Source organism: Lygodium microphyllum, chromosome 14 (assembly GCF_053477565.2).
Source record: "Lygodium microphyllum isolate KBCC chromosome 14, Lygodium_microphyllum_v1.1.10, whole genome shotgun sequence".
NCBI lineage: Eukaryota > Viridiplantae > Streptophyta > Polypodiopsida > Schizaeales > Lygodiaceae > Lygodium > Lygodium microphyllum.
Window position 1 is genome coordinate 154767087 of NC_141148.1, and position 6404 is coordinate 154773490.

The following is a 6404-nucleotide window of genomic DNA, read 5'->3' on the forward strand; positions in this document are numbered from 1 at the left end:
TTCTTTTCTTTGGTTTATTGCTCATCATGGACTTGTAATGGGTAGCAAGTTATCATACATTAGCAGTCATATGAGTGTTGTGTGCAGAGCAATACTTGGAGACCCCAAAGCATTACCTTTGGTCTTGTGGACTAGCCAAGTTGGTGTGAAGTCAAGCCTATGGGATTTTATGGTGAGCAGAGATTGAGCCTAGAATGCATTGTCTAGGGTGTTTTCTATTGGCGTTCACTTAGCTAGGGATTGTCACCTACTCTACAAGATAGAGATGGAGTCATTATCTTCATCATCAATGCTAGACTCTACTCGTGGTAGGTAGCATAGAGACCCCTCCTAACCATTAGGTTCTAGAGCCTCAATATTGATATCAAAGGCACGAGAGCTTATTGGGACCTCAAGCTAAGAGATTTTTGGGGGGGAAATGTGAACCAATCTTTAATAGAGAGAGCCTTGTAGTGTATTATCATACTGGATCTCTAGTCCCCATCATTCTCTCCTTGCAAGAGCAATGGTGGGAGTAGCTCCAAGGGGAATCTTGCCATCACTAACAAAAGATGTGGTTGTTGGTGTTGAGATATCGAGCTCCACTCGTGATACGCCAGGGTGACCGTTATGTATTTATGTCACCGACTTGTCAGTTGCAGACGCGGTTGGTACACCGCCCATGAATAATAGCTACATGATAGCTATCATTATCTACTCTAGTTCGTGGCTCAGTTAGTATGCCACCTTAGTTAGTTGAGTTTGGTTTGAGACCCATAAAGAGGGTTCTTCTATTTCTTTGTACTTGAGTTCTTTTGGGTGACACAACTAAGAAGAGGAAAACTGTTTTCAGCCTCCACCCTTGTGTGTCTTCCCCCATTTGTGCAAGCAAGAAAGCTTCAAGCGAGACTCCTTCCTTCTCTCCCACAATCTTGACATGGTATCAGAGCCTTGTTCGTGGTAAGGAGCTCAAGAAAGCAAGCCAAGCTCGCGGTGTTCTGGTAAGAGGAGTAGTGTTGCTTTCATCTTCTGTTTTGGGAGCAGATATCTGCAGGTAGCACAGCCGGAAAGTGCAGGAGTGCATTGTCTCAGGTTGAGACACCCTTCGCGGTGAAGCAAGAGGGTAGTATATGCTGCGGGTGAGGGCTTTAGCCCTCGGCGACCTTGTTTTTTTTATTTGAGGCCATTTCGGGGCCTGTTTTGGAGGCGGAAGTTTTCTGCACGCACTTAAGAAAAGGCTCAGTTTTATGCTGTGCAGCCACTATTCTACAGGTCGGTGAATAGTTACTGTAAAAATTGCATTGTATGCTTGTGCGCAAAGACATTGGGAGTTACAGAATCATCCCTGTTGCCTGTTGATGCAAAATCGTCACTAGGAAGTGACTGTGTGGTCAAATACCACTTTCGCCAGTTTTGCAGATTTTCCCTTGTGAGGGTGAAGCTGTGGTTTTTGCAGTGACAGAATTTTTTGCAGTCTTTTGTAATGGCATCTGATTCTCTTTCACAGATTGTCACTGAAAAGCTTGACAAGAACAACTTCCAAGCATGGAAGTTTAGAATGACGAATTTCCTTATGGGAAAAGGATATTGGGAATTTGTTGCAGGAAATGAAGAAGAGCCAGTTCTTCCTGATGTTCCCAATCAACAGCAAATGCAAGCATTTAAAGCATGGCATGAGAGAGCCAGGAAAGTTATGCATTGGCTGTCTATCAACATTTCAGACTCTATGATTGTGCATATTCAGGATGCAAGTACGCCAAAGGAGGCATGGGATACTTTGTCAAAAATGTATAGCACAAATACGCAAGCCAAGAAAATGCAGCTCAAGCAAGAGTTGCACAATGTGCAAAGAGAAAATATAAGCATCAACGACTACCACATGAAGGTGAAGAAGATTGTAGATGCACTTGCTTCCATTGGGTCACCAGTGGAAGATGATGATTTAGTTTCTGTGACCTTGAATGGTCTAGGAAAGGATTATGCACAGTTTCAGACATCCATTTCAGTTCGTGAAAGATTTCCTGATTTTGAGGAGCTGATTGCTCTTCTAATTTCTGAGGAGCAAAGAAATGGTGGTGCATCTTCTTCAGGAGGAACTTCAAAAGAAGCTGTCTTCTACTCAAATGCTGGAAGAGGTAGAGGCAGAGATAGAGGAGGCCGATATGGAGACCGTGGTAGAAATTAGAATATGCAGCAAACTCAAGAAAACCAGTCCTATGGAGGAGGACGTGGTAACTCTAGAGGCAGGGGGAGCCAAAGAGGTCGTGGTGGATAGCAAAGAGGCCAAAATGCAAACAGTAATGTTGAATGCTACTATTGTGGTAAAATGGGTCATATGGCTAAAGACTGCTATAAAAAGCAGAATGACATCATGAATGGAAAACTGCAACAAGGAAATTATGCATCCTCTAGTAGACAGGGTGATGACAGAAATGAGCATATGTTTATGGTGCAGCACATGAACAACTCTGTGACAAATGTAGAAGAAAGCAATGATGTATGGTATGTTGACTCAGGTGCATCAAACCACATGACAGGTCATGCAGAATGGATGGAGGATGCAAGGAAAATGGAAAAACCAGGATTTGTGGAGACTGGTGATGATACTGCACATCCTATTGTGTAGATTGGAAAAATTCCCTTGTCTATGCAGGATGGGAAAAAGAAATACCTGTCCGATGTATTTCATGTCCCGAATATCACCAAGAATCTGGTTTCTGTTGGTCAAATGGTTGAACAGGGCTTGCAGGTTAGATTTAATCCTCATGGATGCTTTGTTGAGGATATGAAAAATAAAGGTCGCTTGATAGCAAAAGGAAAGAAGAATGGCAGAATGTTTACATTGGATGCAGACATGTCTGAATTGAGTGCAGCAATGTTTGCACATGGGACCGGTGTAGTTGCAGATATTGATATCTGGCATAAACGCATTGGTCATGTTAATGTACAGCGACTTAAATCAATGCAGGCCCAAAATATTGTTGCAGGTTTGCCGAAATTCAAGGTTGCAGAAATGCATAAGGTATGTGAAGCTTGTCAATTTGGAAAACAGGCAAGGAAACCATTTCCTAGACATGTTCAAGAGAGTAAGAAGCCATTGGAATTAATCCACTCTGATGTGTGGACAACTAAAGCTGTATCTCTTGGAGGCTGTTATTATTTTGTCAGTTTTATTGATGACTATAGTAGAAAAGTTTGGGTGTATTTTATGAAAAAGAAAAGTGAAGTTTTTGGGCATTTCAAAACTCTTAAAGCGATGGTTGAAAAAGAAACAGGCTTGCAGATAAAATGCCTAAGGTCAGATGGAGGGGGAGAGTACCTCTCAAATGAGTTTGCAAGGTTCCTGCAGGAGCATGGCATAAAGCAGCAATATTCATGCAGTCATGCCCCACAACAAAATGGAATTGCAGAAAGGAAAAACAAGCATATTGGAGAGGTATCTCGTGCCATGCTCAATGAAAAAGACTTGCCAGATTTTTATTGGGCTAAAGCAGTTGCTACAGCAGTCTACATAATGAACATGACTTCCACTGCAGCAATACATGGAATAACTCCAGAGGAGAGGTATACTGATAGGAAACCAGATATTTCTCATTTGAAAATTTTTTGTTGCATTGCCTATGTACATGTGCCAGATGAGTTGAGATCCAAGTTGGATCCAAAAGCTGAGAAGTGCATCTTTATTGGTTACTCTCTGCAGCAAAAAGGGTATAGATGCTATAACCCTTCTACTCGTAAGTTTACAGTGAGCAAAGATGTTGTTTTTGATGAGATGAGTAGCTGGTATAAACCAGTAAATGTGATTGATGATGTAGATGCACAAAATGGTAATGCTGCACAGAATTCACAGCAGCAGTCACAAAATATTAGTGGACCTGGAGCGTCCTCTAGCAGTGGTTCACATTCTTCGCCATGGACAGGCAGATTGAGATAAGGAGAATCTTCTCAAAGTAATGCAGATAGTGGTATGCATGTATCACGAAAAGGAAAAGAGAAGGTTGATCAGCCCATGTTTGATGTGAATGTAGGTCACTCTTATGTGGATGGTGAATCCAGTGGCTCAGAACAGAGCATTGATGATGAGTTGGGTATTCCTTCTATTGTTACACCTGGAGTAAGGAAGACCAGGGATGTTTTAAGAGCACCTGGGAGTGAACCTACTTTGCGCAGGTCTATGAGAGCTAGGTATCCTGTGGATAGGCTGAAATATGATGGATTTATAGCCATTCACTATGCATATATGGTCAAAGTGATACAGGAACCAGAACCCACTTCTTTTGAGGAAGCCATGGGAAAAGAAAAATGGGAGAAAGCCATGGATGAAGAAATGGATGCCTTGGAAGCTAATGCTACATGGGAACTGGTACCTTTGCCTAAAGGTAAAAATGCAATTGGCTGTAAGTGGGTTTATAAGGTGAAGCACAATGCAGATGGTTCTGTGAACAGATACAAGGCAAGATTAGTAGTCAAGGGGTATGCACAAACATATGGTATTGACTATGAAGAAACATTCAGTCCGGTTGCAAGGATGGCAACCGTAAGAGCGGTCATTGCTATGGCTACATCAAAGGGATGGTCTTTACATCAGATGGATGTAAAGAATGCCTTCTTGCATGGTGATTTGCAAGAAGAGGTCTATATGGAGTAGCCACCAGGTTATGTGCATGTTGTTCATCCTGAGTTTGTTTGCAGGTTGAAGAAAGCCTTGTATGGCTTGAAGCAAGCACCTAGAGCATGGTGTGACAAGATAGGACAGTATCTTGTCACTATTGGCTTTCAGATTTCCAAGGCAGATTTCTCACTTTATGTGAGAAAAACAGAGAAAGGTATTATGCTACTTGTCATTTATGTTGATGATTTGATTATGACAGGTGACAGTGATGAAGATATCCTTCATGTGAAAATGCTATTGAAGCAGAAGTTTGAGATGAAGGATTTGGGAGAGCTACGCTATTTCTTGGGCATTGAGGTGATTAGATCACCAAGTGGGATACAGCTCTTGCAGAGGCAGTATGGATTGGACATGCTGTCCAAATATGGGATGACAGGCTGTAAGCCTATTTCAGTTCCTTTGGAGCAGAATGTGAAGCTGAGCACAGATGCAGGTGAGCTTCTAGAAGACCCTACTATGTACAGATGCATAGTAGGAAGTTTGATTTATATGACTATTACCAGGCCAGATTTGAGCTATGCTGTTGGATTGGTAAGTCAGTTTATGCAGGCTCCAAGGAAACCACATTTGGATGCGGCTAGACGCATACTCAGGTATGTGAAGTCCACATTGCAGTATGGACTATTTTATGAGACTGGGGTTCAGATACAGTTGCATGGATACACTGATGCTGATTGGGCTGGTAGTATTTCTGATAGACGATCTATCAGTGGATATGTGTTCTCTTTTGGGAGTGCTGCAGTCACTTGGAGCAGCAAGAAACAGCCTACAGTTGCCTTGTCGAGCACAGAGGCTGAGTACAGGGGTGCAGCAATGGCTGCATGTGAGGTAGCTTGGTTGCATAAGCTACTTTATGATATGTATCAGTCTACAGATGGACCAGTTGTCATTTATTGTGACAACATGAGTAGTATACACTTGGCAAATAACCCAGTCTATCATGCTAGAACAAAGCACATTGAGGTGCATTATCACTATGTGCGAGAGAGGGTTTTACTAGGTCTTATTGATCTAGTTTATGTCAGTACAGAGGATCAGGTAGCTGACATATTCACGAAGGCATTGGGCGTAGAGAAGTTGCGCAAGTTCAAAGACCTGCTTGGTGTGCAGGAATTGGGATTGAGCTCGAGGGGGAGTGTTGAGATATCAAGCTTCACTCGTGATACGCCAGGGTGACCGTTGTGTATTTATGTCACCGACTTGTCAGTTGCAGACGCGGTTGGTACACCGCCCATGAATAATAGCTACATGATAGCTATCCTTATCTACTCTAGTTCGTGGCTTAGTTAGTATGCCACCTTAGTTAGTTGAGTTTGGTTTGAGACCCATAAAGAGGGTTCTTCTATTTCTTTGTACTTGAGTTCTTTTGGCTTACACAACTAAGAAGAGGAAAACTATTTTCAACCTCCACCCTTGTGTGTCTTCCCCCATTTGTGCAAGCAAGAAAGCTTCAAGTGAGACTCCTTCCTTATCTCCCACAATCTTGACAGTTGGTTCTTCAATCTTAAGGCCGCCACAACATGCTCTTCATGTTATAAGATAGGCCACCGTTCTTGGTGCTCTACCCCCTTTTTTGGTTTCTCTCTCCTAAACCACCTTGAAAGGTGTTTGTATATATTGATCAATAGAAGTCTTTAGCTCTAGCTATATTGTTGAGACCTTATACTTCTTTGAACTTTTAGTATTATAATTAGACACCCTTTTTCATGAAAAAAAGTATATGGCTACTTCTTTTGGGCTTACTCACATACCA